The sequence below is a fragment of the Pinus tabuliformis genome, chromosome 2_1 (assembly GCF_031772625.1).
Source record: "Pinus tabuliformis cultivar Carrire ecotype Pingquan chromosome 2_1, CPIR1, whole genome shotgun sequence".
In the NCBI taxonomy this organism is placed as follows: Eukaryota; Viridiplantae; Streptophyta; class Pinopsida; order Pinales; family Pinaceae; genus Pinus; species Pinus tabuliformis.
Genome location: NC_142299.1, coordinates 831888021 through 831913791, shown reverse-complemented (window position 1 = coordinate 831913791; position 25771 = coordinate 831888021).

Genomic DNA, 25771 nt, shown 5'->3' with positions numbered 1-25771 from the left:
GATGGCTTAATCCCTAAACCGGTCCCTCAATTTAGTGCAGCAGTGAATTATTTTGTTTTTTGTTATAGTTTAGATTGCACTTCATTTTATGTGTAGATTGAATGATTGATGGCTTTTAGGAGTGTTGTGAGAGAGGTTGTAGCTTATTTTGTTATATTTCTTCGCATTAAATATGTGTGGAGTGTGTAACATCTTTGCTAATTGTTGAGAGTGTGCGTGCAATGAATTTGGGTTGAGATAATTTTATACTAGTCATCATCTACCTTAGCATAGACATTGCGTGACAATATTGTAAAAATTAAAGCCTAACTGGATCAATAATTAAATTTAAGAGTGGGTTGACCAACATTAAAATGAAAACAATATAAAAATAATGAAGTTAACAAATTTTCTTATTCAAAAAATGGTGAGATATGGGCATTAATATTTTATTAACTTTTATGTCTTCACGAACATATGTTGATACAAAATGAATGGAAGAAGCATTCAAGTAATCCTATTTTTTTCTGCCAACAATTCATACCATATCTTGAAAATTATATTAACTAAACAAAATATACAATATTTATAGCCATGAGGTTCATCTCTACCTCAGAGCGATGAAACCAAAGAGAAAAATATAAAGTTCTTTGCCCCTAAAGGGGGAAACCAGAGCTTACAAATTCCAATTTTTTGTTTTAAAATGTGTGGCCATACAAATTACATAGGAGGGTTCAGCCTTGTAGTGTTTGGATAGTAGCCTGAGGGGTGGTAGAAAATGTGAATTGCAACAAAACTAGGGGTACCTCAGTCACAAACTTGGCACTTATGGGCTGAGCATGAGGGGTGTTATCACACTAATGACCACTAAGCCAAAACGAGATTGTTCTGCAAGCCATCAAACAAAAATAAGGAGAGAGAACCAACCTTGTGCTCATCAAGTGGTCGGCAGATAACACGTGCCACTATGAAGTGAACTTGATGCTAAAATGGAGCTACCACTTGCCTAAGAACTGCCACAATCTTGCAGCCAACTAGTAGCCTCTAGAAGCTTCTTCGTAATGAAACACCGACATGTTCTGGGTCGAGGGGGAGAAGGGGGGGCAAATATTCAGTCATTGGTGGAGGAGCCAGGGGCATAGAGGGAGGTGGAGGAGAATTGTGGAAGGGGGAAAGGGATGAACTAGCTTGAGGGAAGTGTGCGAGAGATGCGACAGGGGAAGAGATGTTGGGAGGGTAGTTGCTATCGTGGTCTCTATCCAAACTCTTTAGGGAGGAGGACGAGTGGCTGAAGAGCATGGTGAGCTCATCAATTTGATTGGTAGACTTCATTTTAGCTTCTTCTTTTTCCTTCAGATGCTTGGTGTAATATCCCTAGTTAAAAATCTATATAAAATTAATAAAGGTAAAATAAGACCTTGGTCATGGGCCACATATTCCAAGTTGAATGTTGGGAAAAAACATAGCGATGGGGATCACTTGTGATTAATTAATGGCTAAGGAAATGGCAAAGTGGTATATATTGGAATTTTATTTATGAAAATAATGGAAATTAGGCAAAAAGGGAGGTGAAAGATGACAGGTTACATGTGAGGAGGAAAATAATGGAAAATGAAGAAAAAAGAAGCCTAATTCATAAAAAAAATATTATGAGGATTAGTTTGTAACCTTTTGTCAGTTTAGTTTTGGAGCTCTCTCTCTCTTCTCTCTCTCTCTCATAGTCTTGGACACTTAGAGTTTTCTTGGATCACTCTTGGATAAGTGTGGCATACATGGATTTTTCGAGAAAGAAGGAAAAGGAAGAGCAAGAAAGCACACGAGGACATCAGGATTAGTAGTTATAACCTAGTTTTTCTTGCAGGTACCGAGTTGCATGTATGTTTTCCCCACTATTTTTGGCATGCATGGAATATGCATTTGGTTTCTTTGTCATGATCTGTCATTGGCATGGAGGATTGCCTGGATTGATAGTGGATTTACCTATATTTTCCATTCCATGCATAGCCATGGTGTTGTGGGTTCATTTCCTTTCGTTTCCTGGTTGGTTCTCATTTTCCTTTAGCTATGGGTTGAGTTACTAGTTCTTAGAGCCTTGGTTGGACAAACGCTCTACAACCCTATAATAGCTTGGGTTGAGTTACTAGTCCTGAACCGTTGGATAGAAAAACTCTATATAACCCTTCGTGGGTTGAGTTACTAGTACTCGAGCCTTGGTGGGACAAATGCTCTGGAGCCTGATAGCAAGTGTGGGTTGAGTTACTAGTCCTGGAGCCTTGGTTCAAAAAAATGTTCTAGAGCCCTAGACAGCTTAGGTAGAGACAAATATAGTGATGGTTAGTGATGTTCGAAGGTGAGGTGGAATTACTAGTTGATCATTGAGATGGTTTGGCCTCTAGAAGACCTGGATGTTTTTGATTGATTTGTTTTATGAGATCCCACATTCATGATTAGAATGTGGAACAAGGGTGACTAGTTGAAAGAAAGATTTCATTCAGCATAGTCTAAGGTCGAGTGGTTCGTGGAAGTTCCATACCTGGTCAACTTATGCAATCATCAATAAGAGCTCTCTCTCTCCTTGGAATTTTTTTGGCTTGGTGGGGCCTGACCCAGGTTGAGCATTAGTTAGCCAAACAAATCCCTACACTACTAGCCCTTTAAACATCAGCCCATAAAGTGCGGACTGAAGTCTTACCCAAAGCGTTATGGGGCAGACGTTGGAACCAAGTTTACGCACCCTTAGATGGTCGCGATGTCGGTTTATTCCTTCTATTCCTACTTTCACGTAGGTCATTGAGTTCTAGGGCTATGTCTATCTAGCCATTTACTCTGCCCTCTGATACCTCCACGAAGGGGTACGATTGGCTTTCACGCATCCCTAACCTACAGTTCAGGTACTTTCGCGCTGCTAGGGCAGCGTATCGTGAAAATTCCCAATATAGCTTAAGTGTCTTACTTATCTTATTAAAAAATCACAGTTAGCACCGTGTAAATAGATATCCTTATTTGCATTCAATTATCCAACGTAATTACATACATTCGCGCATCACATAAGCATTATAAATGAAATTTATACACAATATGACAAGATGCATTAACAGGAAACAAAGACACATAATTTGTAGAATGCTTCTCTTTATTGATATATTCAGATGATTACAGACTCTATCTACCCTACACATATAGCTACAAGGGTCCACTCACTCAGCTGCAAACTTCCACCCTAGGCCTCTATGCACTTAGCTACAAAGCCTCTACCTACACTAAGACCAAATCTTAGACTTCTCTCCTTATCGCTCAAGACTTCTTACTTCTACCAAGCTTATCTATGACTTCTTAGAGCTTACTTACTTAACTCTTTTTATACAATTGCATGGTTCGTAGACCATGGGTAGATATTTACAGCTAACTTTACACTTTACAAAATAAGGGTGGACAACCCTTTATGACTCATGACACCTTCACGCTCCGTGACCACAAAATGCAGAGACTTTACAACTTTATTACAAAATTTGACCCAAAACATGGGCTTTTAGCCCCAAAACTGTCCTTGGGGGATCTTGTTCCCAATAGGCCCCCAACACAAACATCCTGGCTTGCCCTCAAGTCACTCGACAGACATGGAGATCTTAGTGCGAAGACCCCCCAGAGCAACCTATATGACTGCAACCTCGACAGTGCATTGTGCAGCTGCCTGCTTTGCATCTTCGACCATCTGCTTGGTCACTGCTCCAGAACTATCAACCTGAAGCTTTTGTTAAGTTGATTGTAGAGTCGCAAGCTTTCCTTCAATAGAGGTCATAGCCATATAAGCCTCATCCAGCCAGGGCTTCAGTTGCACCTTCAGGACTGCTTCCTTGTGCATCGTTACATCCACCTGTTCTTTCAACTGCTTGACATCCTGCAGCTTCACCAATATTTGTGTGGGCAGGACAGTTCATGTTGTGCCTTTGACCTCATCATAGCGTTGTTACAGCGTGCACACTTTTGTCTCTAGTTGTTGTACATTAGGGTCCTCCTGCAAGCTCGTCAGGACCTCGCACAACTGCTCAAAAAGTTGTGTGCAGTCTGCTACTACACTGTAACTACCACTATTGCCTCTATGATAATGGTTGCATGGTACTCCTTTACTTCTAGTAGAGTTGAAGGCTAGGCCTTCAACTGTAACCTAGTGATCTGCAGGTCCAACTCCAACTGAACCCTCGCCATTTTTGTATGAGCATTGCACACCCCTGTAGCTAGTTTGCAGATGCGCACCTCAACTAGTTCTTTCTTAGGAATGGCCAACTCTGGGACCATCTAGCATGCCTCCTCCATGACCTAAGGTATATTCTTGTTCTAGTCAGTCACATTGGTCAAGGCGGCAATGGTAGAGTCTCACTATAGTGCCATATACTCATTGTTAATCCGTTGCTTACTGATCTCCTACAGAGAATGGTGCTCACGGGCCCTTAGCTCCACAGTCACTCCATCCTTCAATAGAAGGAGTGCCTCACTAGGGAGGATTTCCAGATTCAACCCTACTCCCTTGAGAGCACTGACAGTGGACCTATCATCTTCATCCTCCGTGGTCAGTGCTCCATCAGGCAGCACTATCACGCTGAAGGCCTTCGCGTGCAGCATCTCGGTAGCTTCTAATGTGCCGATAGCAAGGTTGGTGGACACCGTGCTAGCCTATGATGTGTAGGTATATAGCTCCTGCAAACCTGTCTAGATAGCCCCAAAGATTAGTCGTTGTTGCTGCTCAAACTATTATAGGGCCTCTGCAGTGACCTCCTTTACCGTGTCGCCAATGTCATTCAAATCGCCCTATATGAGAGTGATTGGGTCTAGCGATGTCTTAGTAGCCTTAGATTTCTTCCTAGACTCTCCTTTATCTTGCTCCCTTGGACGTTTGATGCACCTGGACATCGCCTATGGGACCGTGTCATGCTCCTCTGTCTGATCATTCATCTCTTCTTTTGTCTCGGGTGAAGGCGATGTCGTGCCTTTGTTAGAGCCTCACTCTATTCCACCTATTTTCTTTGTCATCTGCTGAGCGACATCGCGCTCCACCTGGGCCTTGTCAACAACCTCCTTCTTTCTCTTTTCATCCAGCTGTGTCATCCTGAGCTTTGCATGCGCTGCGTGACAGACTTGCTTCCTCCCACTACCAAGTCTGCTGTAGTGCTCCATTCTGCCAGCCATCAATCAAGTACTACATCAATGGCACCATCCATTGATAGGTAAGGCAAGTCATACCATGTCTGCACAGGGTCATTCCATGCCCTGATGGACACATGGTGAAAATCTACTTTAAACTCTGAGTAGCCCTGCAGGTTGGCAAACACCGTAGGCGACAACCACAGCTTACGATTGATGGCCATGCTGATGTTCATCTCCATCAAGATCCAGAAGATCTTGTTGTCTTTGATGCACTACGCATCCTTGGTCACCCATAGTCAAGCGTACTTCGCTGCTTCTGGTAGGTTTAGAGTGACCGAAGGGAATTGACTGTCCTCTGGCAGCTCCCATGCTACCAGCACAATAAACAGCAAGCGCCACGCATAATGGAATGTCTTGTTGAGCTCCTGTGCCTCACACCAGTTCACAAGGAACTCACTGGGAAGATAGTCTACCCAATTGACTAGACTCCTTCAGCGCATTGGGCTGCTAGCGCGACGACAGGCACTGGCACCTCATCAGCGCAACACTTCCTCATCACCTTCCCTTCCAAAATCTATGTAGCCACCTTTACAGCAGGGTCACAGATGTTGGATATGGCATATCCACATGGCTTCTTTACCAACTTAGACTTCTCTTTCATGGCCTCTAGGAGGACCTACTCACCACCTTTTCTGCCAAATATCATGGCCAGATTTTCTCTTGTGTAGGGCAACTGCGTGATCTTGTGGATCAACATGTCAGTGATGGGTATTGGCTCCTCTAGCCACAGACACTCATCATGCACCAATAATAGTAGCTGCTTGATGACCAATACTCTAACCGGGGTGTAGTTGTAGTGCGGCACCCATAGCAGGTTGAGCAGACCTGCCTTGTCTACTTCTCTGAGCCACCTCCATGGTTCCAATGCGGTCATCCCGGTGGTTGTATCGATAATGCGACACATCAGTTAGTTAGTTGCGAAGTGTGGGAACTTCTCATGGTCAACCAAGTTCCAGTCATCAAGTTTTAATAAAGGAACCCACGCCAAGCGTGGTCCTTCAAAAACAATCTCATTCGGCAATAGAGGGGTTTGCAAGGGGACCTTGCTCTCATCGATATCTTTTGGTACCTGGGTCTTGTCTTTGCGCAAAGGGATGTACTCAGGAAACTAAGTGATAGGTTCAACACCTTGGGCTTCAACTTCCTCCACATCTATCCCCACATCCTCCTCATCCATCAGGATATCTTCGATTTCTTCCTCCTCTGGCTTCAGATTGATGGCTTTGTCCTTTTCCTGTGTAGCGGGCTTATCCCTTGGTGGGTTTCTTCTTGGCGATGCATGCACCGGTATTGCAGGCTGCTTGCCCTTCTTATCCTTCGTGATATCCTTGGTTGGGGTCGGCTTTGGTCTCGGCGTCCTTGGTAATTTGGGAACTTTCGCCAATACTTCGGCAACTTCTAGAGTAGCTTCTTTGGCCTCCATGACAATTTTCGGCACCGACTCCTCTGCTTTGGTATCTATAGCTTCCATGGGTGCCGACATAACGCTTTCCAACAATACTCGTGATGTCTCTGGTAAGTTATCAAACATTGAACTCGCTATCAGAGCCTCGAAGAATTCTTGGTCATGTGTGCCTGAGAGATCATCAACTCAATTCTCAAAATGCCAAGTGTTTTTTGCTGGACAGCCACCTATAATTTATAGGACATTTTGCATTCAAGTTCGACTATTCGCCCCACATTTGGTTCATTAATGCCAGATTAGCGAAATATTTTCAAGGATCTGACCCATAAATCCTATCTTAAATGCCGGTCGCTCGCTCCATTTGGCCGCATTTCTACTGTCAAATCATGAACAGTGACTTTAATGGTCACTTTCTGGCCGACCTGCAAGATTTCTCCCTGGGTAGCGCAGTTCCCTTTGCAATGCTGCGAACCCTGTGACACTTCCTTGCTTCGTACAATCCTCCAATTACACAGCTCCCCAACCCGGGTAGTGTAGTTTATATTCCCGTGCCTCCTTTCAACTTCTTGGAGTGTTAAGAATGTCCTACCTTCATATATTCACATGGCTGGACCACTGGTGTATGGATTTAATCAATTACCATTTACCTTTCCTAGGAAGGTATCTCCATTCAATTTGACCAACTGAACCACTCCTCCATAGGTAATCTCCTTAATGACATGGGGCCCTAACCAGTGCATTCTGAATTTCCCTAGAAATTTATCAAACTTGTTGTCATATAAGAAAACTAGTCATTTACCTTAAAGGTGGGTAACTTAATGTGCTGATCATGCCATGCTTTTTCGTGCTGCTTTTGGACCTATTGGTGAAATCCAACTAGAAATATTTCTTCCTCAAGCTCAGCCAGCTGCATGAGCCTCTCCTCTAGGGCTCCGTGATCTATCATACCTATGAGTGCCACTATGGGCAGACTAAGCACAATGTATTACATGGGCATCACCGCTTCAACACCATATACAAGCCTAAATGGTGTTTGTCTAGTTAATTTCTTACATGTTGTCCAATAGGCCCATAGTACTGTGGGTATGCGCAGGTCCCAATCACTTCATTGAGCATCAAAAACATTGGTCGATGCGTTCTCCAACACTTTATTGAATACTTCCACCATCCCATTAGCCTGCGGGTGATAAGGCGTGCTCTTCTAGTGGTATACCTGAAATTCCTTCTTGAGTGCGCTGATCGTCTCATTCAAAAAGTGCGTATAGCGATCACTCATCAAAATCTTTGGACACCCAAATCACGTCAGTACATAGTCAAAGAGGAAATTTGCAGTAGTCGTGCCTGTGCAATCCTTTATAGGCTATGCCTCTACCAATCAAGTCAAACACTCCGCCGTGATGATAATGTACCTTGCTCTCATCTTCTTCCCTTGAGGCTGAATGGGTCCCACAAAATCTATAACCCATTTTTCAAAGGGTTGTAACTTCATTTGTGGATTTAGAGGGAGCTCATCCCTCTGCAATGGCCTAACAGTCCTTTGACACACATCAGACACTTTGTAGTAAGCTTTTGAATCCTGATGTATGGTTGGCCACCACTACCTTGCGCATTGAATATTCTGCGTGGCTTCTCTTCCTGCATAATTTCCTCCTGTGGTGCCCCCATGAGTGTCTACGAGAATACTACTCCTTTCGAACTCCGGTACATACCATCGCAATATTTCATCAGACCCCATTTTGTACATGCCCAGCAATGACAAAAAAATTTGCCGCGCGCACCACTAACTCCTTCTTCTGCTGGACGTGTATCCTTCCAAGGCAGTTCATGTCGTTAGGAAGTGTATGATATCTTCAAAATAACCATCTGTGACGTGCACTACAAATAGTTGTACGTCAGGCAATCCTTCCTCCAAATTAGTGGTCTCTTCCCTTCTTTTGATTTGCGACAGATAGTATGGTCCCAGTTTAGTCATCTAGGCTTCATAATATCTTCAAAATCATACTCCTGGAACAATAACAACCACCTGAACATTCTCCTCCCCAACACAGGCTTATTGACTAGGTATTTCATTGGGGAATGATCTATATACATCTTAAAATGGCCACCCAGCAAATAGTGTCTAAACTTCTGGAGCGCGTATACCATGGCTAACCCTTTGCGTTCGGTGGTGGAATAGTTCTTCTTTGCCTTGGATAACCTTCTGCATGCGAATGCTATCAGATGGTCCAAGTCTCCTCCACCAGTCTATTTCAGTACTACTCCCAATGCTATACATGACGCGCCAGCATGTACATGAAACTCCTTCTTCCAATCTGGGAAGACTAGAATCTTTGCGGTAACCATCTTTTCTTTCAATACATCCAAGATTTTCTTACAGTCCTTATTCCAGCAAAACGTGACATCCTTTTTCAACAACTTCTCCATAGACGCAGTGATCTGGGCATAGCCTTTGATAAAATTTCTATAATATCTCGTATGTCCTAAGGTAGCACATAGTTGTTTCACACCCCTCGGTGCTTCCAAGTTAATTATCACTGTGATCTTTGCAAGATCTACCATCAGTCCATGTCTACAAACCACATGACCCAGTAAGGTCCCAAAAGGAACACAAAACATGCACTTCTTCAGATTTAGCGTGATCTGGTATCTTTGACAGGTATTTAGCATTACGCGCAAAATTTCCACATGGCATTTCACTATCCCAAACATAGTCCAGTCATCAAATTACACTTCCAGGAACTTATGAATAAATTCCTTGCACACCACAACAACTATGCATGAAAAAATCGCAGGCGCATTATTCAATGCAAAAGGCATTACAGCGTACTAAAAACACCTCCACTCAGTCACGAAGGTTGTCTTTCTCCTATCCTCTGGCATTATTTTGATCTGATTGTGCCTAGAGAACCCATCAGTGAAGGAATATGCTTCCTGGCCACCTACATTGTCTAACACTTCATCAGTGAATGGAGTCGAGAAAGGATCATGTACACAAGTTTCATTTAACTTCCTAAGATCTACACATATCCTTATTTCATCCTTCTGCTTCTTTTCCTGTACCGCCATTGGGCTTACCCAATCAGATTCTTCTACGGGATCAAAGATGCCTGCCGCGAACATCTTGTTTAGCTCCAAGCAGACCTTTTCCTTATACTTCAGATTGAGACAGTAAGGTCTTTGCTTAACCGGCTTCGTGTCAGGCTTCAACGTGATCTTCATAACACCCAGGTCTCCTATTATCCCTTTTAGATCTGTAAACTTGGTAGGGAATAAATCATGGTATTCACAGAGCAATTCAACGACCTTATCCACCATCACGTCATGCCAGTAATTTCCAATCTTTGCAAATTTGGGTTTTGCCTCCATACCAATATTTACCTATTTCATTTCTAGTGGCATGGTTATATCAGGATTCTCAACCTGCAATCCTTCAACGTCACGGTGACCTTCTGTTTCAGGGATGTTAATCTTTCATGGATCCTCATATTCCTCTTCAGCAGTTACGTTATAGCATTCTAGCACGTGACTCAATTGAGTAGTCCAATCGGGTTGAATCAAGTCCAAAGGATCCTGCGGTATCCTAAATATTGTTGCTTTCACCTCTTGTAGCACTTCATCAATATAGTCAAACCCATCTTCAAAGCTGAATGTCATTATGAATCCTTCACGTATAATATCCCATTCACCTGTACCATGGCGGAGCTCCATTTCTAAGTACGAGTTCATCGGGTTGACATCAAGGATGTGATAGAAAAAGTGCACCCATTCAGGTTGGGGCTTCGCTCCATAAACCTTGGCCTGCTTGGCCAAGTGTGTGCGCAGATCATCCTTCCTGTCATACTTGTCTGTCATTCATACCTTCGGCTTCCGAAAGTGTGTTCTCATCATCCTCCGACATTCGTTCCAATCATCAGAGCTACCCTTGTGTGTACCCCACCATTGCAGGTGTAGCATGCAGTGCCCAGTCCAAAGCCTGGAAGCGCTAATTTTCTGGTACCTCCCTCTTGAATGCATCGAAAAATGAGTCTACATCATTTAGGCCATCATAAGTGGGAATATTTCTTACCTTTGACGACACACAACATAGCGACTAGGTCATCATGTTACATCTTAGCATGGTTACTTCATGTAACTGATTCTGCCAGCACTCTAATTCTTCATCAGAGTCCAAGATGTAGGAACCCTTGCGATCCCATGTAATTTTTTCATCCACTGTTGGATTAACCCAATCTTGGTCTTGCACTGTTATAATATATATACGGTCCAAATTGTCATCACTCTCATAATTGCAGACTAGTTCAGTATAGCGCGATCCTTCAGCAGGATCTAGGGGTACTATTACGTGGAGCAATTTCTTTTCAAATATCATATTTCAATTCTTTAGGTTGATTACCCCGTTCATATCAGTAGCCCAATTGATGCCAAGGAGCGCAAGGTAGGGGTTGTTGTCATCCACAATTTCTATTACTTCAAAGTCAGCCAGCACGCTCGCGCCTTCAATATCTACAGTCACCCCTTGCAGCCGCCCCATGGGGATGATCTTTTGTTGATTGGCCATCCTTCACTGAATCAGATACCATTGTAGTGTGGGTCTTCCAATTTATTCCCAAGTCTACTTTGGTAGGACGTTAGCGTCTAACCCTAGATCCAAAATAACCTGATACATTTCATACTCTCCTATCAACATGGTCAGTCTCATTTCTCATCATGTCCTTGTTTTATGCTTACCAATATTTCGTACCACGTGTGGTTCACCTGGAGTGTTTTTGCCACATCTATTTATAAGCTCCTATAACCCTTCATAGCCTTGCTATCGTGCAACAACTTCATGCAAGTTTCTAGAAAGATCCTAAGCATAGAAGGGTCCATTTCCTGATTAGTCTTATCCTTGCTCCCTAAGGTGGAGGCCTAAGTGAAGCTCTTCTTTGCCTCCATGAAAATTTCGCGTGCACACTCCAAATCAAATTCAACCTCCTTCGCTAGAGCTTTACGAACCCATGCACTCTCTTCAGACTATTTCCCCTTATCATCCCATATTGCAATTCCACTTCAGAGCACTATATTTACATTTGGATCCTCTTCGTGAGGCTCAGACCTCATCATTTGCAGCTTCTAAGTCGATTGAGGTGGTAGCACCCCTTTGTCGTGTATCCTTGTTATCAATGTAGGATAGTCCTCCGTTTCATGATCAAAAAATGTGAAATATTTGCATGACGAATGTGTTGGGTTAGTGAAATCATGGGCATAGTGTCCTGGTCCTCCGCAATTGTAGCGGATTAGTTGTCCACGACCTCTACCAGGTCCTCCTCCACCTCGGCCCCGTCCACGCCCCGGAAATCCTGCTCGCACCATTCCTACGCTCTGGGGGGCCGCATTTCTACCTGAACCCTATAGGCAGGTGTTTTGTCCATCATCAACTCATAGCTTTTGCAGTTGCGTTCATCATGCCCTACCGACCTACAGAAGTTGCAGAACAGTTGTTGTTGTGTTTGTACAAACTTCTGCAACAAATGACAGTTATCTGTCCTATGTTTTCCTGCTACCTGACATATAGTGTAACACAATGTGGGCCCTGCGCTTGGTCCTGCTTAAGCTTCCAGCCTCAAGGGCATCGGTCCCCCTCCTACAATGTAGTTCGCAAAGACTAGGCAATGGTCTTTTTCATACCCCTGACCCTTGCATTTCAGGTACCATACCTCTTCACGCACCTCCGTTCGAACTGTTCTATCCTGCTTCAAACTTTGCTTTTCAAGGAAAATATTTTGCAAGTGTGCATGGATCTGTTGAACCCCCAGATTCTGATCCTGCATCAGTGTTTCATGTAGTCTCATTGCAATCTCCAAGCCCTCTGCTTGAGTCGTTATATACTTTTGTGATGGTGCAATCCTCAGGTGTGGCAAGAGGGAAACCACGAACCATTCGCGGTGTTGTCCATCTGTTAAGTTCATACTAGCTTCGCGGATTTTACACTTCAATCTTTGAACTAATTCCCAAGGTGTCTTGCCTACTTTCATCACAATTTCCTTGAACCCTACAATTGACTATGCCTCAGATTTATGCCTACTGAACTCTTTATTCAGCGTGGTCTCGATGTCTAGTAAGATATGGACATTAATATTTTATTAACTTTTATGTCTTCACAAACAGATGTTGATACAAAATGAATGGAAGAAGCATTCAAGTAATCCTATTTTTTCTGCCAACAATTCATACCATATCTTGAACATTATATTAATTGAACAAAATATACAGTATTTACAGACACGAGGTTCATCTATACCTCAGAACAAGGAAACTAAAGAGAAAAATATAAAGTTCTTTACCCCTAAAGGGGGAAACCAGAGCTTACAAATTCCATTTTCTTTTTTAAATGTGTATCCATGCATATTACATAGGAGGTTTCATCCTTGCAATGTTTGGATACTAGCCTGAGGGGTGGTAGAAATGTGAATTGCAACAAAATTAGGGGTACCTCAGTCACAAACTTGGCACTTATGGGCTAAGCATGAGGGGTGTAATCACATTGATGACCACTAAGCCAAAAAGAGATTGTTTTGCAAGCCATCGAACAAAAATAAGGAGAGAGAACCAACCTTGTGTTGATCAAGTGGTCGGTAGATAAAACGTGCCACTATGAAGCCAACTTGATGCCAAAATGGAGCTGTCACTTGGCTAAGAATTTCCACGATCTTGTGCCGAACTGGTAGCCTCTAGAAGCTTCTCCATAATGAAACACCGATATGTTCTAGGTCAAGGGGGAGGAGGGGGGGTGGGAGATTCAGTCATTGGTGGGGGAGCGAGGGGCATAGAGGGGTTCAGTTTTGGAGCTTTCTCTCTCTTCTCTCTCTCTCATAGTCTTGGACACTTAGAGTTTTCTTGGATCACTCTTGGAGAAGTGTGGCATACTTGGAGTTTTCAATCAAGAAGGAAAAGGAATAGAAAGAAAGCACAAGAGGACATCGAGATCAGTAGTTACAACTAAGTTTTTCTTGCAAGTACCAAGTTGCATGTATGTTTTCCCCACTATTTTTAGCATGCATTGAATATGCATTTGTTTCTTGGTCATGATCTATCATTGGCATGGAGGATTGCCTAGATTGATAGTGGATTTACCTAGCTTTTCCATTCCATGCATAGTAATTGTGTTGTGGGTTCATTTCCTTTCATTTTCTGGTTTGTTCTCATTTTCCTTTAGCTGTGGGTTCAGTTACTAGCTCCCAGAGCCTTGGTTGGACAAACGCTCTATCACCCTGTAATATCTTGGGTTGAGTTACTAGTCCTAAAGCCTTGGTGGGACAAATGCTCTGGAGCCTGGCAGCAAATGTGGGTTGAGTTACTAGTCCTGGAGCCTTGGTTCGTAAAAATGTTCTAGAGCCCTAGACAGCTTAGGTAGAGACCAATATGGTGATGGTTAGTGATGTTCGAACGTGAGGTGGAATCCTTGGTTAATGGTTGAGGTGGTTTGGCCTCTGGAAGACCTGTATGGTTTTGATTGATTTTTTTTAATGAGATCCCGCATTCATGCTTAGAATGTGGCACAAGGGTGACTAGTTGAAAGAAATATTTCGTTCAGCCTAGTCTACAGTCGAGTGGTTCGTGGAAGTTCCATACCTAGTCAACTTATGCATTCATCAATAAGAGCTCTCTCTCTCCTTGGCATTTTGTTGGCTTGGTGGGGCCTGAACTAGGTTGAGCATTAGTTAGCCAAACAAATCCCTACACTATTGGCCCTTTCATCATCAGCCCGCGGAGAGCGGATCGAAGTCTCACCTGAAGCTGTATGGGGGGATGCTAGAACCAATTTTACGCACCCTGAGATTGTCACAATGTTAGTTTATTCCTTCTATTCCTGCTTTCACACAAGTTGTTGAGTTCCAGGGCTCTATCTATCTAGCCCTTTACTCCGCCCTTTGGTACCTCCGCGAAGGGGTACGATTGGCTTTCGTGTAGCCCTAACCTGCGGTTCAAGTACTTTCACACTGCTAGGGTAGCAGATCGTGCAGATTCCCAATCTAGCTTAAGTGTCTTACTTATCTTATTAAACAATCACAATTAGCGCCGCGTAAACAAATATCTTTATTTGTGTTCAATTATCCAACGTAAATACATACATTCGTGCATCACATAAGCATTATAAATGAAATTTATACACAATATGACAAGATGCATTAACAGGAAACAAAGACATAGAATTTGTAGAATGCTTCTCTTTATTGATATCTTCAGATGATTATAGACTCTATTTGCCCTGCTCACACATCTACAGGGGTTTGCGCACTCAGCTACATATTTCCACCCTAGGCCTCTGTGCACTCAGTTGTAGAGCCTCTACCTACATTAAGATCCGAAACTTAAACTTTTCTCCTTGTCACTCATGATTTATTACTTCTACCAAACTTATCTGTGACTTCTTAGAGCTTACTTACTTAGCTCATTTTGTACAATCCCATGGTCCGCAGACCATGGGTAGATCTTTACAACCGAATTTACACTTTACAAAATAAGGGCAAACAACCCTTTATGACTCATGACACCTTCATGCACTGTGACCACAAAATGCGAAGACTTTACAAATTTATTACAAAATTTGACCCAAAATATGGGCTTTTAGCCCCAAAACTGTCCTTGGGGGATACCATTGCCAACACATTTTATTGGTAAATATACATGTTTATATGTTGCTTATATGGTTGTTATATCCCTTATATTTATGTTGGTTATGAATGAGTTTTATGAGAGTGAAAATGTATGGCTTTCATCATTTTTTGGTTAATCACTAAATGTAAAATGAATATGTGACTTAATAGATGGTAATGTAGTTATTGTGATGAGGCATCAATGCTTCTTATCACAATAACTACATTACCATCTTAGTGATTATGAAATAAGTATGAGACCCCTATGCTCATATATGTTTTTAATACATGTAGATTACATATTTGTGACATGTTCGACGAAATGCTTGTCATGGCTAGTAGGGGTCCAATCAAGTCCTTGTTTAATTAATTACATTTGTATCATTATTCTTCTATTATCTTTAATTTTTGGAAGTGTCCTCGAATTCTGGACAACGACCTGAGCCTTGGCCTGAAAAAGTGTCACAAAATTTGGAGTCATGAGCACATAATGACTTGGGAAAGTCCCTAGTCGCAAGCATACCCATGCTATGGGAGCGACTGGAGGGCCCAATCACACTAATTCTCATGTCATGGGAGTGACTAGAGGGTCCCAGTTGCACTCATGCCCATGTCATGGGAGCAACTGGGGTATTAATCTATTAAAAGTTAGTTTGTCTCAGGGGCTAGTCACGAGGAAGGTTTGGATGGCTCCTGGGGGTTTTGCAATATTACTGGAAGGTTTTTGTAGGGTGTTCCATCAGTTCCACTTCCTTAACTAACATATGGGGATTTGAACCACATCATAGTAACTCTTCATCACATGTTTACCCTGGTTGGCGAGTTACTTGGTTCACCCCTTGGATTGGATGGGCGGTGTGTTGGTAATGCATTCATGTCGGTTTCATATGTGTTCCTTATTCTTGTGCTCTATGTGCTTGTTGCATATGCATGGTGTTTTTCATGGTTACATTGATGTCACCATGTGAAGGTTGATGATGTTGTTGTGGAATGTGTCTTCATGAGTGTATGATTAGTTGTGCATTGTTTATGCATGTCAAGTGCTTATGTTTTGTCAAGTGTACATTGTTATGGTTGTTGTTGTCATGTATAAGGTCATGGTATGTGATTGGTATGGTCATGTGTTGACGAATGAACTATGGTGGGAATGATGTTATATGTTGGTTTATCTATATGCTACATATTTACATGATGTTATGATTATGTTTATAAATGTATTACTAATTGATTGATCTCGCGGGAGATATCCTACCTGGATGATGCTAAGGTATGTTGGTTTGTTTATGATTTGGTTTAGTTGACATAAGATAGCTTGCAGGAAAGAGATCAAGATGACTAGGAGAATGGTAGACTACAGTTCATGAGATTCTCCTTATGGATCAGATGAGGAGCGTGGTGCTGGGAATTCTTTTGACTTAGAAGACACATTCAGAAGATTGAAGGCAAAAATAAGGATTTTCGAAGAAGATAATCGCATAATCATACAGGAACAAGAGAAACAAATAGAGGTTAATGTAGTAATCCTTCAGATTTTGTCAGAATTGCAGAGAGAGGGGCCACTTCAGATCAATCATGGATAGGAGGATAGAACTAATGGGGCATATGGAAGTAGGCCTCCTAATGGGTACAGGTTGGATATAGGTGACATGATCAAAGATGGCAGGTTCTTAGACACTCAAGATAGGAGAGGTGATAGACGCAGGTACTATTCTAGTTCTAGTTCCGACAGGCACTATGAACGTCTTCATTATCATCCTTATGAGAGGAGTGAAAAGGGATATTTTCCGGATAAGTTTAAAAAACAAAATCCACCTACATTTGATGGAGAGATGAAGAAGTCATAGGATGCAAAAGCATGCTTGTTTGGAATGAATAAGTTCTTCAGATTGCACAATTACTTAGAGAACATGAAGGTCGGAATAGTTACATTCATTCTTAAAAGTAAAGCAGATATCTAGTGGGAAGATGTGAATAACATCAGAGATATTTACAAGGATAAGTTTGAGAGGATATTCCATAAAAATTATTTGTCAAAGAGATAATATGATTACAAGGAAAAAGAATTCTATGAGCTGAAGATGAGATCCATGACCGATGAGGAGTACACTAGCCAATTCTTGGAGCTACTGAGGTATGTGCCTTACCTCAATGAGGAGAAGGCCAAGATTCTGATATTCATTAATGGTTTTTCGATAACATTCAAAGAGAGGATAGAGTTTTATGAGCTTAAATCATTAGAGGAAGACATAAAAAAGCTAAAGCATTGTTATGAGAAATCGAAATGCAGATCTGAGACTAAGCAGGATTGGAAGGTTAATGATAATAATAAAGGAAAATGGGACAAGAAGTGAGCATTACCTTAGGATACAGGTAAATATGAGAATGTCGTACCAGCTAAGAAGTTCAATACATCTGGCAGAGGACAGGGACTTTGATATAAGGAACAAAATAAGAGTCAAAATAGGGAGCCTGTGTGGCATTGGACTTATGGAAGAGAGCATTGTAAGAGATATTTTCCACATCATCAAGGTGGTATACCATAGATCTACAGTGCTCAAGAGGAAAAAACAGTGGGAGATGTTGGATAGAGTATTCCTAGGATCTATTCAGCGCTGGATAGCAAGCATGTAGATCACCAGGTGTCTATTATTAAGATGGATGGTAAGCTTTGTGATAAAGTTGTTTCTATTTTGATTGACCCTGGATCTAATTATAGTTATGTTAATCCTGACCTACTGGATCAGTGTGGTTTGAATAGAGAAGTACATGCAAACTCTTGGTTAGTGCAACTGGCTACAGGTACAAAGAAGTGAGTTCATCAATGGGTAAGACCTTGTGCAATTGATTTGAATGGTATGCCTACTTCAGCACATTTGAATGTATTACTGTTGGGATCATACAATATGTTCTTGGGTATGGATTGGTTGTATCTTCATAGGACCAAGGTGGATTGCTATGATAAAGTTATTGAGTGCCTAGATGACAATGGGGAACAAAGAGTCTTACAGGGTAAGAAGAAAGCAACATTAGTGAGAATGGTGACATATATGCAAGTGAAGAATATTTATGGGAAAGGGTGTGTGTTATTTGTAGTGTTATTTCTAATGAAAAAGGTAATGAAGTTGAGGATGCAGATGTTTTGAGAAGATATCTGATTTTACAATAGTTTTATGATGTATTTCTTGTAGAGATTTTAGAGTTTCCACCTCATAGGGAAGTAGAAATTTCTATTGAGTTGGTATTAGGGGAAGCAAAAAAATCGAAGGAACCTTACAGGATGAGCACACCGGAGTTGGTAGAGTTGAAGTTTCAATTGAAGGAAATTCTTAACAAGGGATACATTAGGCCAAGTGTATCACTATCGGGTGCATCAGTATTGTTTGTGAAGAAGAAGTATGGGACTCTCAATTTGTGCATTGATTACAAGTAGTTGAACAAAGTGACCATCAAGAACAGGCATATGTTTCGAAGGAATGATGATTTGTTCGATCACTTGAAGGGAGTAGTAGTTTTCTCGAATATTGATCTGAGATCCAGATATCATCAGGTATGAATTAAATAATGTCACATTCACAAGACAACTTTCTAGACTAGGTATGGACATTATGAGTTTTTTGTAGTTCCATTAAGTTTTACTAATGCTCCAGCTACTTTTATGTGCTTGATGAATAGTGTGTTGTGTCCTTATTTGGACAAGTTTTCTATTTTGTTCATTGATGATATAGTAGTATATTCTAAAAATTAAGAAGAGCATGTCGAACACTTGGAAGAAGCATTGAGATTGTTGAGAAAGCATTAGTTGTATGATAAGCTCAGGAAGTGCAGTTTATTTCAGACTGCGGTACATTACTTAGGACATGTGGTTTCCAAGAAAGGCATAGTAGTGGATCCAGAAATGGTAATAGATATCATGGAGTGGGCAGCTCCTAGGAATGTGGATGAGGTAAGGTCCTCCATGCGGTTAGCAAGGTATTACAAGAGGTTCATCAAGAAATTATTGCAGATTAATTATCCTATCACATCATTGCAAAGGAAAGGAAAGAGGTTTGAATGGACAGAGGAATGTACAACCAATTTTTGAGCAGTTAATGCAGTTGTTGACACATGCTCTAGTGTTAAAGATCGCAAATCCAGACAAAGATTTTGTAGTATGTACAGATTCTTGCAAGAGAGGGCTTGGTTATATGTTTGTTATGAATGATCTTTATGATAGTGAAAATGCATGCCTCTCATTGTGTTTTGGCTAATCATTGAATGTACAATGAATATGTGACTTAATAAATGGTAATGTAGTTATTGTGATGAGGCATCAATGCTTCTTAGTGATTCTTAGATAAGTATGAGATCTGTATGCTCAGATTCGTTGTTAAGACCTGTAGATTACATATATTTGACATGTTTGACGAAATTCTTGTCATAACTAGTAGGACTCCAGTCAAGTCCTCATTCAAATAATTACATTTGTATCATTATTCCATTGTTATCTATCATTTCTAGAAGTTTCATGGAGTTCTTGGTAGCAACCTGAGCCATGGGCCTGAAAAAGTGGCACACAATTTGAAGTTGCAAGCACAAAACTTCTTGGTAATGTCCCCAATCACAGACATACCCATGTTGTGGGAGCGACTAGAGGGTCCCAATTGTACTCATGCCCATGTCATGGGAGGGACTGGGGGATTAATGTCGTAAAATTTATTTTATCTCATGGGCTAGTCACATGGATGGTTTGGATGGCTCCTAGGGGTTCTGCAATATGTTTGAAAGGTCTGTGAAGTGTTTTCCATTGGTTCCACTTCCTTAACTAACACATGGGGAGTTAAATCATATCATAATAAATCTTCATTACATCTTTACCCTGATTGGTCAGTTACTTGGGTAGATGTGGGAGGAGGGTGTGTTTTGGAGAATTTGGTATCTACGGATAAATACATATTCCCTATATAAGTAGCCATATCTAGAACAATAGTTTAAAGAACTTTATCCTTTTCCTATAAGAAATAGATAAGACAAAGATGATGAGAATACCTACTTGTAGTTTCACTTTCCTCTTGTCTCCTTTGTATCGATCCTGTCGCTCCTTCCTGTACCTAACACTCTTGAGAAGTACCTGTAAACATTAAGAAAAGACAAAGAACCGATCAAAGAAAAAGATATATTGAATACAAGTAAATGGAATCAGATACATTCACTATAAGCATCATATAACAAGAGAAGCATATGTGAAAGAGGTTCAAGTACTTTATTGAATAGAAGAAGGAATTACAACCATCAAGTCTGATTCAAAGTCACTCCTCCAACTTTGGTTCCATCCACATCACATCATAAGCATGACATTCCAGTAGCATAACGACACTTACAATAGTCTCAAATCTCAAACTAACATTATCTCCTTACAATCATCAAAGTCCAAACCCTGATCACTTAGATCAGTGTTCAATTTATAGGAGGATGAAGGAGGTTATGTCATAAATGGTGGTATTGAATGGCCTTCCATACTTATAGTTAGTTTCCATGGAGGAAGGGATGAGAGGGTAGGAGGTTAATGCATCCTTAGCCTATCTAATTTTGAGCTCATAGGAGGGGATAAGAGGTGGGATCCTTCTAGGATGATCTAGAACCAAGGAATATTCCTAGAACCCTATGCAAATTTCACTCAATGTCACCCAACACAGGTCAAAGTGGGCCTAAGTGCTCTACAGAGCTCCCTTGCATGGGCCTAAGTGCTCTGTAGAGCACCCTTACATGGGCCTACCTATGCTGGTCCTTCATCGAGTCATTTGAAGATGTCTTCAGGCCATGAAACTATCTAGGAAGGAGGAATTCAATAGGTTGACTTGTTTAGGGCATGTAGCAACTGAAATTAGGGTTTGATGAGACCCAAAACACTAATTTGGATGATGGGAGTGATGTGTCCAAATGGATCTAACAACTTCCCCCTAATTCATGAAGTCAAAAAATGTTAATGTCGAGTGAAATGCTTTACGATGTGATGAGGAGGTTCTGAAGGTGTTGGTGACCTACATCGATTACAATACATAATATCATGACATTTTTATTTTTTTATCATGAATTGCTGAGGGAAGGCATACCCATGCTCATCATATAAACTTTCATTACAGGTACATAGACAGTCGTCTACAGATATAGACCCATGATCGGAATGACCATCAATGTAAAGCCATTGTATGGATGATTTGGTACATTTCCTGAAATCGTAGCCCGGATGGATGAAGCTAGATTTGGGTTCTTCTTTCTCATTCAATCATTCGCTCAAGTACGAGTCTAACCATGTGAATATGTGATCTGAAGTCAAAGATGGGAAGACACCATCTGATTACTAGCCAATGATGTAAGTCATTAACGGATGCGAGAGAAATCACTGATAATAATAATGATCCTCAAGGTACTACAATAAATTCTGCATAGTGTGAATGGATGATTTGATGTCGAACACCATACAAATTCTTTCGGTTGAAGGCCATTGATGTCAACATATCACCGGAAGCGAGAAACGTGCCATTGATGTATGCAAGCCTCAAGGTACTGGAAGGGTGTTTATAATTCAACTTCTTGGACAATGTGCTAATGTCGACAAGAAGCGACTCGTCCCAGGAGGGCCTTGATGTATCCCACATCAACGACATGAAATGAGTGTAATGATTTTGGAGATGGAAATTGACTGACGACACAAGGTTCAGGAATGGTGGTCATGAAAATGAAGGTTTATGGTATTGCAAAGGATGAATTTTACAGATTGACTTCTCTTGAACATATTGATGACACTGAATGAATTAGCAGCATTGACCCAAAACCAAGGAGATGGATGGTCTGATAGACCATAGGTATGATAACCATCAAGTAGATAACCCAACCCAAATAGTCATGGAGCTGAAGTGAAAGTGTCATGTTCAAGAGCGACCTGCTACCATAAAGTGGTTTACCCCTTTTTCCCATTTTCCCCAGTCATTGCTGACTAGTACCTCTTTATTTTTTATCAAGCTTAAGGAGGATAACATATGTTTGTTGTATAATTCCACCCTTCAGGTGAATCCATCGTTATGTGATGTTTTAACCAATCTAGCGAAGGTGAAACTCGGTCTTGTCTAGATGGACAAGTTTGTCGCTATTTGATGTTTTAACGAGTTTAAAGACAAAGATAACTTGGTCCCTTTCATGTTTAGAGAGTTTGAAAAGGGACAAAAAGAAAACTCCACAAGTTATTTTTTGTAAATTTGTCTCTCAAGTCCAAAAAAGCATAAAAAAATATGAGAGAGAACCTATTGATCATGTTCGATAAACATATTCCTTTTTCGTAAATAATCTATCTCAGTCCAAAAAAGGGTTAAACTTATACTGAGTAGATGTCATTTCCAATTCGTTAACGAGCTGAAAAGGACAATTTCTCGATAATATTTTCATATTTTGGGAGTTTGAAAAGAGTTTAAAGAGGACTCCACTTTGAGGAACGAGTGGTGTCTAGGGTAGCAACTGGTTCTTGTGATGTTGGAACTTCTCAAAACATGTTGATTTATGTGAAGGGGCTGGCTAATAAGACCACTCATTGCAACTGTTCCTCAAAAAGGGTAAAACAACCAAGTGAAGGCGTATGATCGACCAAGCAAATAGTGACGATGGAAGGAGAAAAACCAAGGCTCATCTAACGGAAGAGGCTGATAGAATGGAAATCACCAGGGTTAAAATGGAGATGGGCTCATTTTTACACAAGCTTGAACCATAGGGAACTATGCTTGCATTCCGTTTCATGTTTACACGAGCTTGGAACAAAAAACTATGCTTGGATTCAATTTCATTTTTACAAAAGCTTGAAATGAAGAACTATGCTTGAGATTGGTTTACATGCCCCCAATGTGATGAAAGGGAGAGTCTCCTGTAACTAGATGGAAGTCACTACAGTGAAGTAGGATGGTTATCCAACACCTTTTTGGCTTCGTCCATATAGGGACAAAGGTGAATGGGGTGATTCCCTTCACATAACCTACAGGGAAACTTAACTTTACCACTAGGTGCATGCCCCCCAATCTTCATTGCATTCACCTAAGTAGACTACTCGTGGCTATTAGGTGGAGGGAATGAAGGTTCATTTACGAGATCAATTGAAAGACTCGACTAGGATTTTATGAGATTTAGTCAAAGACTCCAATTGGAACTTTACTCGAGGGGACCTTGTTTCATTTTTTAATGAGCTTGACACAAGACAAGGAACTCTGCTCAGATTCCTTGTTTCATTTTTAACGAGCTTGACACAAGACAAGGAACTAGGCTCATATTCCTTGTTTCATTTTTTAACGAGGTTGACACAAGACCAGGAACTATCCTCATATTCCTTGTTTCATTTTTTAGCAAGGTTGACACAAGACAAGGAACTATCCTCATCTCCTTTGTTTCATTTTTTAACGAGGTTGACACAAGACCAACGACTATCCTCATATCCTTGGTTTCATTTCTTAAGGAGGTTGACACAAGACAAGGAACTGTCCTCATATCCTTGGTTTCATTTTTTAATGAGGTTGACACAGTAAAAGAACTATCCTCATGGGAGTTGTTTCATTTTTTAATGAGGTTGACACAGTAAAAGAACTATCCTCATATTCCTTGTTTCATTTTTTAACGAGGTTGACACAAGACAAGGAACTATCCTCATATTCCTTGTTTCATTTTTTAACGAGCTTGACACAAGACAAGGAACTATGCTCGTCTCCTTTGTTTCATTTTTTAACGAGGTTGACACAAGACTAGGAACTATCCTCATATCCTTGGTTTCATTTTTTAACGAGGTTGACATAAGACAAGGAATTATCCTCATGGGATTTGTTTCATCTTTTAATGAGGTTGACACAGTAAAAGAACTATCCTCATATTCCTTATTTTTCATGACCCATGATAGGAGGTCGTGACTTCCATGAGGTTCTCATCTGATGGGAGAACAATGCTTTGGAAGGAGAGATCAAGTTCCAATGCCTCCAGTACATAATGTACAACATCATGGAATTGATCGTCCATTGATGTAGGCATAGAACTGGTTGCCACATAATTGACCCATGGCGGGGAAGATACCATTGGTACAAAAGGACCATTTAGGGAAGATGGTTGACTGGAAGCCATATTTGGATTGGGAAATGAAAGTTGGTCAACGGTGACAATTCTGCCTTCATGTGGGAAACACATGACTCGAAAGAGTGTTGAAACAATAGCTCCCATGTCATAAACATAGTCACACCCAAGAAGTAAATTGTAATCTAAAGGGCCTGGGACTACCATCACGTTGATATCAACAATTTTTCCTCCCAAAGTAATAGACAACTAAAGAACGATCTCTAATGGTTGATTGGTTCATCTATTAAAAGCCAACAGATTCTGGGTAACATGCATAACTGATGGCAAACTGAGCACTTGCCAAGAAGTGGAGGAAAGGATACTCACGGATCCACCTTCATCTATAATAGTTCTAGGTACAATCATATTATAAACCTATACTATGATCTGGAAAGGCACATAAGAAGGAAGATGGAATCCTTCCAATCGATTCCAATCAAAGGAAATGACCAGACTACTTGGAGGGGGTACCATAAGAATGGGAGAATTAACCCCTTGAGTTAAAAGAGCGGGAGGATTTTCCTCCTGTCTTGATGGAATAGGAGGATTGCCCCCAAGCTCATTGGAATATGAAGAAACAGAAAAAACCTAAGTGGTATCATACTCACTCTCTATGAGAAAGGTATGATTAATTGAAGGTGAAATTGGGTCAACAGCTTCTTGACCTATTTATTTGGGTCAGGTGTAGACTCATAGGATTCACTTTCAGAGAGAGTGGGCTTGACCGATGGTTGATTTTGGTCAGTCTATTCATCAACTAGTGAAGGATTAAGGGAGAGTCTCCTATAACAAGATGGAAGTCACTGTAGAGAAGTAGGATGGTTATCCAACACTTTTTTGGCTTCATCCAGATAGTGACAAAGGTGAATGGGGTGATTCCCTTCACATAACCTACAGGGAAACTTAACTTTACCCTCGGTTCCATGAACTTTACTACCACTAGTTGATGGTGTGTCACTAGCATGATCTCCAAAAGTTGATGACACAGGATAATGTGAATGGGAAGACCATTCTTCTAAGATCTGGGGAATACTAGAACAATTTCAAAGAAGATGGTCTCCCGCACAAAGTTTTCATGGATATCAAACTTTGTGAGGCTTAATAGATGGTATCTCATCAGATGTTGCATTCAAAGCAATGGTTGCTTGGTTGACCCTCTGCTGAATTTGCTTCTTCTTCTTCTTCTTCTTCTTCTTCTTCCCTTTCTTCTTCTTGTTAACCACCTGGTTACTTGTACCAATACTTTCATCAAGCGAAGAGGAAGAAGGGGACAAAAAAACAACTGAGGAAGAAGGAAAAGGGTCAACTTTAGGATCAACTGGAGGTTGATTTTGTCTAGTTGGAGGAGTACTCGATTGCGGAGAAATCATGACATTTTGAACCAAGGAGGTTGAAAACAACCATACCGGAAAGCTAATGGTAAGTCTCGGTATTG